This window comes from Macaca nemestrina, chromosome 5 (genome assembly GCF_043159975.1).
Source record: "Macaca nemestrina isolate mMacNem1 chromosome 5, mMacNem.hap1, whole genome shotgun sequence".
NCBI classification, from domain to species: domain Eukaryota; kingdom Metazoa; phylum Chordata; class Mammalia; order Primates; family Cercopithecidae; genus Macaca; species Macaca nemestrina.
In genome coordinates this window covers 114,862,629-114,875,204 of record NC_092129.1, presented here as the reverse complement: position 1 = coordinate 114,875,204, position 12,576 = coordinate 114,862,629, and positions in this window count along the sequence as shown.

Here is a 12,576-nt window from a genome sequence, read left to right as displayed (position 1 = left end):
GAGTCAGTAATAAAAAGCCTACCAACCAGAAAAAGCCTAGGACCGAAAAGATTCACAGCCCAATTCTACCAGATGTATAACAGCGAGCTGGTACCATTACTACTGAAACTGTTCCAAAAAATTGAGGAGGAGGGCCTCCTCTCTCACTCATTCTATGAGACCAGCATCATCCTGATATCAAAACCTGGCAGAGACCCAACAACAAAGAAAACTTCAGGCCAATAACCTCGATGAACATAGATGCAAATATCCTCTACAAAATAGTAGCAAATTGAATCCGGCAGCACCTGAAACAGCTAATCCACCACAATCAAGTAGGCTTTATCCCTGGGATGCAAGGTTGGTCCAACATATGCAAATCAATAAATGTGATTCATCACATAAACAGAACAAAAAACAAAAACCACATGATCATCTCAATTGATGTTGAAAGACTTTATAAAATTCAACATCCCTTCCTGTTAAAAACCTTCAACAAACTAGACACTGAAGGAACTTACTTCAAAAAGAAGAACCACCTATGACAACCCCATAGCCAACATTATACTGAATGAGCAAAAGCTGGAAACATACCCCTTGAAAACTGGAACAAGGTAAAGATGCCTTTTCTGTCTACTCCTATTCACCATAGTACTGGAAGTCCTAGCCAGAACAGTCAGGCAAGAGAAGGAAACAAAAGGCATCCAAATAGGAAAACAGAAGGTCAGACTATCCCTGTTTGCAGACGATATGATTCTATACCTAGAAAACCCCATAGTCTCAGCCCCAAAGCTCCTTGATTTGATAAACAACTTCAGCAAAATTTCAGTATACAAAATTAGTGTACAAAAATCAGTAGCATTCCTATACACCAACAATATTCAAACTGAGAGCCAAATCAAGAACACAATTTCATTCACAATAGCCACAAAAAGAATAAAATACTTAGGAATAGAGTTAACCAGGGAGGTGAAAAATTTCTACAATGAGAATTACAAAACACTGCTCAAAGAAATCAAAGATGACACAAACAAATGGAAAACAATCCATGCTCTTGGAGAGAAAGAATTGATATGTTAAAATTCCCATACAGCGCAAAGCAATTACAGATTCAATGCTAATCCTATCAAACTACCAATGACATTCTCCACAGAACTATAAAAAAACTATTTTAAAATGCATATTGAATGAAAAAAGAGCCTGAATAGCCAGTGCAATCCTAAGCAAAAAGAACAAAGCTTGAGGCATCACATTACCTGACTTCAAACGACAGTACAAGCCTACAGTAGCCAAAACAGCATGTTAGTGGTATAAAAACAGATACATAGACCAATGGAACAGAACAGAGAGCACAGGATTAATGCCACACAACTACAGCCATCTGATCTCAACAAAGTAAACAAAAACAAGCAATAGGGGAAGGATTCCCTTTCAATAAATGGTGCTAGGATAATTGTCTAGCCATGTGCAGAAGATTGAAGCTGGACCTCTTCCTTACACTATATACAAGTCAACTCAAGATGGATTAAAGTCTTAAATGTAAAGCCCAAAACTATTAAAACCCTGGAAGATAACCTAGGAAATACCATTCTGGACATAAGACCTAGAAAATATTTCAAGACAAAGACACCAAAAACAATTGCAACAAAACAAAAAAATTGACAAATGGTACCTAAGTAAACTAAAGAGCTTCTACACAGCAAAAAAGAAACCATCAGCAAAATAAAAAGGCAACCCACAGAATGGGAGAACATATTTGCAAACTGTATATCTGACAAACATCTAATACTCAGCATCTATAAGGAACTTAAACAAATTCACAGGCAAAAAACAAGCCCATTAAAAAGTGGGCAAAGGATATGAACAGACCTTTCAAAAGCAGACATATATGCAGTCAACAAGCATATGAAAAAATGCCCAACATCACTGATCATTAGAGAAATGCAAATCAAAACGAGATACAAGCTCATATCAGTCATAATGGCTATTAATGAAAAGTCATAAAATAACAGATGCTGGCAAGGTTGTGGAGAAAAGGGAATGCACATATACTGCTGGTGGGAGTGTAAATTAGTGCAGCCACTGTGGGAAGCAGTTTGGTGATTTCTCAAAGAACTCAAACTAGAATTACCATTGGACCCAGCAATCCCATTACTGGCTTTATGCCCAAAGGAATATAAATCATTCTTCCATAAAGACACACGCACGTGAATGTTCCCTGCAGCACTATTCATAATAGCAAAGACATTGAGTCAAGCTAAATTCCCATCAATAGTAGAGTGGATAAAGAAAATATGGCACATATATACCATGGAATACTACACAACCATAAAAAAGAATGAAATCATGAGAATGAGAATGAGATCAGGTCCTTTGCAGCAACATGGATGGAGCTGGAGGCTATTATCTTAAATGAACAAACACAGGAACAGAAAACCAAATAGCATATTCTTACTTACAAGTAGGAGCTAAACATTGAGTATATGTGGATACAAAGAATGGAACAACAGACACCAAGGCCTACTTGAGGGTGGAGGTTGGGAGGAGGATGAGGAGTGAAAAAGTACCTATGGAGGAGTACTATTCTTATTACCTGGGTTATGAAATAATCTGTCTACCAAACCCCCACAACATGCAATGTACATATAGAATAAACTATACATGTACCCATTAAGCTAAAATAAAAGTGTAAAAAGTGTATATTTGGAAAATAGTAAGAATGCAACAATAAAAGTAGTACAAATTTAAAAATAAATAACTAAAATCTTTGCTGATGGCAACAATAAACATTTAAGTAATCTTTTCATGAGCAGATAATAATGTTCCCATGTTCAAATTTGGAAGGTATATACGATTATACAGTGACTTTTTTTTTTATCTTTGCTTCTCATTCATCTGTTACCTTGTGAGAAATAGTTTATTAAGCACTTACAATATGTAGGTATTGTTTCCATGCTGGAAACATGTTCTCCATGCTGGAGATAACAGCAGTCAAAAAAAATAGAGGACGTTTCTCCTGATGTGGCTCTTTTATTGTTGTGTGTGCTGATAGAGAAAAAGAGAAAGGAAGAGATTGATAATAAATGAATAAAACAAACAGATGAGCAATATATACATATTAAAGCTATTTGAAGAAAAAGAAAGTAGGCAATAGTTGTGGGCAGGTAGGCAGCTACTGTATTAATGTAGGACAATCAAGGAGGGCTCTCTGAGAAGTGGGTTCTGCAGAGGCCTGAAGGGAGTATGGGAGTAGGCTTGAGGTTAACTGATGGGAAAGTGTCTCAGACAGTGGAAGCTATAAATAAAAAGTCCCTGAAGCAGGAACATCCTGGAGTGTTTGAGGAACAACAAGAGTCTGTGTGGAGTTAAGGAAGGAAGTGGGAGAGACAGACAAGTGGCAGTCATAGAAGAAACCAGAAGCAACGTCTGGTGTAGCTTTGTGGGCTTCAGATTGTTCTCTATTTTGAGTGTTCTGCTTGAAAATAGATTATAGTGCTGATGCAAAACACTGGGGGTCTCGTTAAAATGCATATTCTGATTCAAGAGTTTGCAGGTGGGACTTGAGATTCTGTGTTTCCAAGCTCCCAGGTGACGTGGTTGTAGCTGGTCTGTAGACCATACTTCGAGAGCGCTGGACTAGAACCAATAATGAGGACATCCACTCTGCTCCAGACCCTCTAGGGGTGTGAGAAAACAAATAGCAACTTTGTGACATTTGAATGCAAAGCGAGGTGGCAGGTTTCAGTCAAAGTAAGTGGTTGGAGGAGCATTTTGAAGAGAGGTTGAAGATCCAGCAATTTTGCTGATACATGGCTGAGTTTCCAAGGTTGCGGTGAAAGTTTTTAGGGTGGGTCAGTGTGTGGGATTAGGTCAGATGAGTGGATGTACAGAATTTTATGAAAAAGGTACAAAAATAATGAATGTGACCCAACACCTTGAGCTGTTCATACTGACTGAGATAAAAAAGGGTGTGAGGAAAGGTGGCATACTCCTGACATTCTCTTAGGGGAAGACATACTATCAGTTTCAATGTTAGCCCCCTTCATAAGATTACTATCTTTGGTAGACTGTTGTAGTGAGCTGAAAGTGGCGTGTGTCAGCAATTGGGAGTCTTTCCAGGATCAGGAGGTGGTCTGGGGGTCTCCTTTGCAGTTCCTGTAATAGCAAGGTCCAGGCCTGGGGAGATACAATGCTATCTGGAATGGACAGAGCTCTGCATTCCTCCATGGCCACCTGGTTCCCTTTCTCAAAGCAATGTACTAGTCTCCTACGTATTCTTTCAGAGCTATTTTAATGCAGACAAAAGACTCAATGCAGATTAGAACATTTCAACACTAGAATTAACAAGGTGAACTTAATGGACATAAAGTTAATACTACACCCAAAGCTGCAGAGTACACATTTCACTTTTTTCAAGGGCCCATGGACCATTTATACAAATTGATTCGTACTGGACCATGAGGCAAGTCTCAACAAATTCCAAAGGTTTGGCACCGTAGGAATTACATTCTCTGACAAAATTACAATCATTCTAGAATTCAATAGCAAAGAGATAACTAGAAAAAAAGTCAATATATTTGAAAATTAAGAAACTATTCTAGGCTGGGCACAGTGGCACACACCTATAATCCCGGCACTTTGGGAGGCCAAGGAAGGACGATCACTTGAGGCCAGTTTGAGATCAGCCAGGGCAACAAAGCAAGACTCCATTTCTAAAAAAATTAAATAATTAGCCAGGCATGGTGGTATGCATCTGTGGTCCAACTCAGCTACTCAGGAGATTGAGGCTGGAGGATTGCTTGAACCCAGGAGTTCAAGGCTGCAGTGAGCCATGATTGTGCCACTGCACCCCAGCTTAGGTAACAGAGAAAGACTTTCTTTAAAAAAAGAAAGAAAGAAAGAAACTGTTCTAAGTAATTCATGAGTTAAAAATATACCATAACAGATCAAAATATTTAGAATTAAAAGAAAAAATTATTTTATTATAACTTGTTGGATGCAGGTAAGGCAATACTCAGAGAAAAGATTTTAATCTTAAACACTTGCATTAGATAAGAAGAAAAGACAGGAAAATTAATCATCTATATTCAAAAGTTAAGAAAGAAAACAAAATTAACCCAGAAAATGTAGAAAGATGAAAAGAATAAAGAATATGAATTTAATGAAATAGAATACCAACATGCAATAGAGAGGCCCAGCAAAGCCAAAAGTTGATAATTTGAAAAGAATACATTTGATAAACTACTGATGAATTCAAGACATTTTTTAAAAAGAAGGTAAAAATAGAAAGAGGGATATATCTATAGAAGCAGCAAAACTGGGCCGGGTGCAGTGGCTCACGCCTGTAATCCCAACACTTGGGAAGGCCGAGGCAGGAGGATCACCTGAGGCTGAAAGTTTGAGATCAGCCTGACCAACATGGAGAAACCCCGTCTCTACTAAAAATACAACAGATTAGCCAGGCATGGTGGCGCATGCCTGTAATTCCAGCTACTCGGGTGACTGAGGCAGGAGAAGCGCTTGAACCTGGGAGGCCGAGGTTGCAGTGAGCCGGGATCATGCCATTGCACTCCAGCCTGGGCAACAAGAGCAAAACTCCGCCTCAAAAAATGTACTCAAGAAGAAATAGAAAATATTAATATTCTTATTCCCCTCAAATTAATTGATTCAGTTGCTAAAAATTATCATACTCAAAATATACAGGCACAAATTGTTTTACCAAAATATTCCAGCAAATATTCTAAGAATGAATAATTCCAATCTTACACAAACTATTCCAGAGGACAGAAAAAGAGAGGACACTTGACAAATCATCATAAGACTTGAGCATAATCTTTATACCAAACCAAGGACAGTTTGAGAAAGGAAAATCTAATTTATGAATTTAGAAAAAAAAATCTAAGCAAACGTTAGCAAAATGAGTCCTACAATGTATAAATAGGTCGGGGAGGGCAGGAGGGGAATATACCTCAGGAGGAAAGTAAAAGAAAATGAGGGCTGGGCGTGGTGGCTCACGCCTGTAATCCCAGCACTTTGGGAGGCTGAAGAGGGCGGATTAGGAAGTCAAGAGATCAAGACCATCCTGGCCAACATGGCGAAACCCCGTCTCTACTGAAAATACAAAAATTAGCTGGGCATGGTGGTGGGTACCTATAATCCCAGCTGCTCAGGAAGCTGAGGCAGGAGAATCACTTGAACAAGGGAGGCAGAGGTTGCAGTGAGCGGAGATTATGCCACTGCACTCCAGCCTGTGAGACAGAGCTAGACTCTGTCTCAAAAAAAAATAATTTAAAAAAAGAAGAGGAAGGAGCACCACCAGAAGCACAGAAGGAGGAGCTGGCTATCAGGAAAGTTGGTGGATTGATACCAAGAATTAACTTCACCTCCTTTACAAATTTTTTCTTTTGAGACAGGGTCTGGCTCTGTTGCCCAGGCTGTAGTGTAGTGTAGTGTAGTGTAGTGTAGTGTAGTGTAGTGTAGTGTAGTGTAGCTCATAATTTGGGATTTGTGGGGATACGTGGCCCCTAGTTTTGTGGGGTTGTCTGTGCCCCATAATTATTTTGTAATTTTAGTTGCTCTGTGTGTTCTACGAGGGAATTTGGGAGAAGCCACTGCCAACTTCACCTGATCTCAGAGCAGAACTTTCTAATTTCCCAGCTCAATATACCTTGTACATAGGAAAGTTTTAATAACTATTTGAAAATGAGGTATCATTTTCTTCAGGCACTTTGTAACGTTAGAGCAAGGAGCATCAAAACTGTAAAGGACACCTGTTATCCCAGCACTTTGGGAGGCTGAGGTGGGTGGATCACTTGAGGTCAGGAGTTCGAGACCAGCCTGGTCAACATGGTGAAACCCCAACTCTACTAAACATACAAAAATTAGCTGGACAAAGCAATCACCAATAGCTACAAGATTTACTTGGTGTCAGCATCTGTCCAAGAGGAAGCAATGGGATATCTGACAAACTTGACTTCGAGGAAGTCAACAAGCATTTATCTGGAAAACTCAGTGATCCAAATTGAAAGTGTCTGTGGTAAGACTAAGGAGCTTGAATGTTCTGAGCTCCCCTCACTCTCAAAGGTACCCAACAAAGGTCCCTCCAAGACAAAGCTATGATCCAAACTGAGAATAAATTGTTAAGAGAATCTGAGCTGAGCAGGTCAGGGACAGTAGAGACCAAGGAAATATAAGGTCCAGATAAAAGTGGTAAGGGAGAATAGAACCAGAAAATCTTAGAATTTAAATCTTCATATCATTGGACACTTTATAAAAACAACCAGAAGAGGGTGGTCTAGAGACATTAAATGTAAAAAACCCAAAATGAGTATAAGCCAAGCTTCCTTTCTAAAACTTCAGAAAACCTAATTTGGTGTAAAAATGAGCATCAGAAAAGAGTGAGCTAAAATCACATTCAAATTTATTATAGGGCAGGGAGAAAAAAAGAGTAGAATTTCTATAAATAATAAAGGCATGCCAGAAAGATGCTCTCACAAAAAGGAAAGCTATAATATTTTTAAAACAGCTAACAGATAGATCTGAAAGATAAACCAGAATAAAAAACCTTAGAAATAAAGGGGTAGGAATCAATAAAGAATTAGACATAAAATTAAACATTCAGTTCAGAAATTGTCTAACTAGAAGTATAATACAAGAGCAAATAGACTCAACTGGTGATGACTTACAATAAATAGAAAATGAAGGAAATTTTTAAAGATCAAAAAAAAAAAAAAAAAAAAAGAAGGTGTCAGGGACTGAGGTGGGAGAGACGGAAATGGAGAGTCATTGTTTGATGGGTATAAATTTCAGTTTTGCGAGATACGAAGAGTTCTGGAGATGGATGGTGGTGCTGACTGCACAACAATGTCAATGTGCTTAATGCCACTGACTGTACACTTAAAAATGGTTACCATGGTAAATTTTATGTTATGTGTGTTTTGTCACAATTAAAAAGTGAAAGGAATGACAAAGAAAATGAAGGAAGAGATGAAAAGTATTAGTAAGAACGTGATCAATTCAGAAGACAGTCAAAGAAGATCTGACGTATCTATATAAAAATTAGGAATCCATGAATGAAAAATCAAAACAAGTTAGAAGAAGCACTTAATTATAATGCACCAAAACTTTCATCAAATGAAAAATTTGATGTTACATATTGAGAGAGCACATTGTATACCTGGAAAAATTGACCTGGAACAAATATCTTGAGCCATAGACCAAGTAACTTATGAAGGAAAGAAAAATGAATTGTTATCAGGCTTTTCAATAACAATTTCTCATACCGGAAGAGAACAGAGTAACACATTTAAAATGTCGAAGGGAAAGAAACAGTAAGCCAAGGATTTTATATTCAACCAAACTGTCTTTTAAGTATAAAGGGGGCAAACTGCCACCCAGAAGTCAGAACTGAAAAATGCTGCTTCTGTGAATCCTTCCTTGGGTATACAGTAGCTTCAGACAACCAAAATTACTAGAGAAATATTGACATAAAGATGGATGGTGGGCATTGCGTATATATTTACATGAAGAACAAAGGAAGAACATAAGAATAGAGTGTGGTAATGGCTCTATGCTCTGACAATATAGATACAGCATAATTATAAAAAACAAGGAGAGACTGAGAATACCACATAAAAACATTTGAAACAGTTTTTCAGTAATTATACTGGTAGTAGTTTTGATAGTGTTATTTTGAGAATGATTTGTGCGACATGGACAAAACATTCAATCATCCCCATTGTTCTTATTCTTGCAAGCCAGGATTCTTTTTTTTTTTTTTTTTGAGATGGAGTCTCTGTCTCTGTCACCCAGGCTGGAGTGCAGTGGCGCCATCTCCGTTCACTGCAAGTTCCGCCTCCCGGGTTCACACCATTCTTCCACCTCAGCGACCCGAGTACCTGGGACTACAGGCGCCCGCCACCACGCCCAGCTAATTGTTTGTATTTTTAGTAGAGACAGGTTTCACCGTGTTAACCAGGATGGTCTCGATCTGCTGACCTTGTGATCCGCTCGCCTTGGCTTCCCAAAGTGCTGGGATTACAGTAACCCAGGATTCTTGCTGCAGACAAAAAGAGATTTGAACATTAAGGTAGAAGAGTTTAAGTAACATTGAAATTTGAATTCGAATTTTCAGTGTGAACACATGAGGTATTTTATCTTTAAATAAATGAATAATGAATGATATTTACATATACATTTGTATATATTAAATAATCATTGTCGTATAATTATAATTGTTTATATATTTTACTATGCATATAATTATATAGAATTATCAATAGATATAATAGACTAAGTTCTGATAGAGAGGTACATTCTATAAGAAAGAATAATAGTTATAATGATAAAGACATGATTATTATTAAAGGAATAGGAAATTGTACCATAATAAAAATACATATATTTAATCTCTATCCCCAGTTCCTGACACAGAGCTCCCAAAACCCTTATAATTTCCTGAGTAATCAGGGAGCTAGGTTCATCTTTGTTCTAATAGTTTGTCTTTGACCTGGTTCCTGACACAGAACTTTTAAGCCTTTGGAATTTCCTGGGTGCTAGGAGAATCTTTTGTTCTAATATTTGTTCTTTGACCTGGTTCCTAATGCAGAGCTCCCAAGACTTTTGTAATTTCCTGAGTGACAGCAGCACCTGATACAGAACTCCTGAATCCTCTGGAATGTCCTGGATGATGGGAGTTCTAATAAGGGGACTCTTGGTGGCCTCCTGAATGGGAGCTGGTCACCAGAAAGTCTAAGTCATGATTAAAAGTCTGGAACTTTCAGCCTCGCCCTTCATCCTCCCAGAAGGCAAGAGAGGCTGAAGCCTGAATTAATAATCAATCATGCCTATATAATGAAGCCTTCATAAACTTTCCTGAAGCATGGAGTTTGGGGAGCTTCTAGATTGCTGACGTGGAGGGTGGCATGCTCCAAGAGGTCGTAGAAGCTTCCTGCCTTTTCCTGCATACCTTGACCTCTGCATCTCTTCCATCTAGCTGTTTATCTGTATTACTTGTAATATCCTTTATAATGCGCCGGTAAACATAAAGTGCACCCCTGAGTTACATGAGCCTCTGTAGCAAATGCTCAAGCCTGAGGAGGTAGCAGTGGTTACTTCCAATTTATAGCCAGTCAGTCAGAAGTTCCAGAGGCCCACATGTAATTAGCATCTGCAGTGGGGGCAGTCTTTGGGACTGAACCCTTAACCTGGGAATTTGACTCTAACTCCAGGTAGACTGTGTCAAATTGAATTGATTTATAGGACACTCAGTTGTGTCCACTGGAGAATCAGTTGTTGTATGGGGAAAAGTTGGTGACCGGAAGTGTTGAGTGTGGGAGTAGGAAAAACAGCTTTTTTAAGTCATATAGAAATACTTTTTGATATAGTGATATACATATAATCATTATACATATATATATACGTATAGATATAATGACAAGCTAGAATATTCATTCTATCCTAGTTTATTCTGTTCTATAGAATATGTGTTATATTCAGCCGGGCACAGTGGCTCATGCCTGTAATCCCAGCACTTTGGGAGGCCGAGGCGGGTGGATCACCTGAGGTCAGGAGTTTGAGACCAGCCTGACCAACATGGAGAAACCCTGTCTCTATTAAAGATACAAAATTAGCCAAGCGTGGTGTCTCATGCCTGTAATCCCGGCTACTTGGGAGGCTGAGGCAGGAGAATCACTTGAACCTGGGAGGTGGAGGTTGCAGTGAGCCGAGATGGCACCACTACACTCCAGTCTGGGCAAGAAGAGTGAAACTGTCTCAAAAAAAAAAAAAAAAATGTGTTATATTCTCTCTCTCTCTCTCTCTCTCTCTCTCCTAGCCTGGTTCATTATGTCTATGATGATTACCTCCTAGCTCTGTCCATTGAAATTACCTAGAAATTATAACTCTCTCTCTATATATAAGTATATATATCATATATAATGATAACCATATGTGTGCATGTGTATACATATATGTGTGTATGTATGTGTGTGTGTGTGTGTATATATATCTATATATCTCCTAGCTTAATCTGTTATATATAGCTCTGTCCATTGTAAAGGCCTGGAAACTATATTGAGCCTAGTATAGGTGAGCATCCCTAGCCCTTGGTTTTTGGTCTTGAATTACTGTTTCACATTAAACGAAACAGGGGAATCTTGGAGAAATGGCTACTTTCAGTGCTGGACAGAAAATGTATAATAAGCCTGGAGTATCATCTTAGCAGATATCAAGGAAGCTATCAAAGACTAGTAGGTTTTGTCAAAAGTTGGAACCAACTTAAAGATAAGGCAATATGAACATCGATAAGGCCAATAACAAAATCCACAAGATTATAATGAATTATAAAACTCCATATAACTTGTTATTTTTTTGTGAACCAACTCTTTATTTTGAAATCTGGCATTCATTCTGCTTTTTCTATATTAAATGTAACATTGGGCAACCAAATAGTAGGTAGGGGGAAGCTTTTCTCTATAAAGGTATCCCAATAAATAAATGGACAAAGAATCATAGAATTGGAATGTCACTGGTATGCAACCCTACTGAGTTAAAGCCCTTGGATAATGAACATCAATGATTGCTGACATCACAAAAAGAGAATTAGATATCATGTACTCCCTAAAGAACAAAACATCCTTTAAACAAATTTTATTAAAAATTTTGAACCTGCATCTGATCGTGCCTCTTGATTTACAGAAAACACAATTTACAAAAGAATACAGAGGACAGAGGAACATATTATACTACACCACGGGAATGCAATAAACTGTTGAAAATTCTGTAGGATAAATGATCCAGTTTCTTGCACAAATAAAATATAGGTGAAAAAGGACAGAGATGAAAGCATAAATTGAGCAATTTAAAAGACATTACAAAATACAGACCTGAGCTATAAGATTTAGGGAAGCACACTGGGGTAATAAAGAAAAGTTAAGAAGTGATTATTGTAGAAGCCAATGGTTATTCTTGGGAGCAGAGGTGGGGGTTGTCATTGGGAAGGGCATGGGGGACTTCTGGGATGCTGACCACATTCTAGTTCTTGACATGACGGTGGTTACAAGGATATTCACTTTATAATAATTAGTTAAGCTATACATTTTAAATACCTTTTCTGCAAATACAAACACAAAAACTTTAAAAGAAAATTGTCCTTTAGGAATTTGTCATCTAGTATGAGGGAAAACATATTATGTAAGAATATTTAAATATCTAATAATACACTATTAGTGTTACATGGTTGGTCTCCAAAATAAGTGAAATAGGAGTTCAGAAGAAAGAAATGTCACTTCCAACTGATGTGGGAAACTTTGATATCCTTTTTTTAAAAGCAAAGGAAAGAACAGTGCATCTCAGCTCCAAACCCACTCTTCCTTGCCTTGCTTTGTAATATTGGAGCTGAAAGCTGCAGACACTTCTCCTTTGCTCTCTGATTTGATGCTAAACTCTGTCAGTAAAAGATAATAAAAAGAGATTGCAAGGTATTAATGGCAAGAAAAAAGGACTTTGCTTGTTTCACTGAGTATGCTTTTTTCCCCTTTACCTTGAACACCGTTATATGTTATTTAGAAATAATACAAAAGAAGAACTCATTAAAAA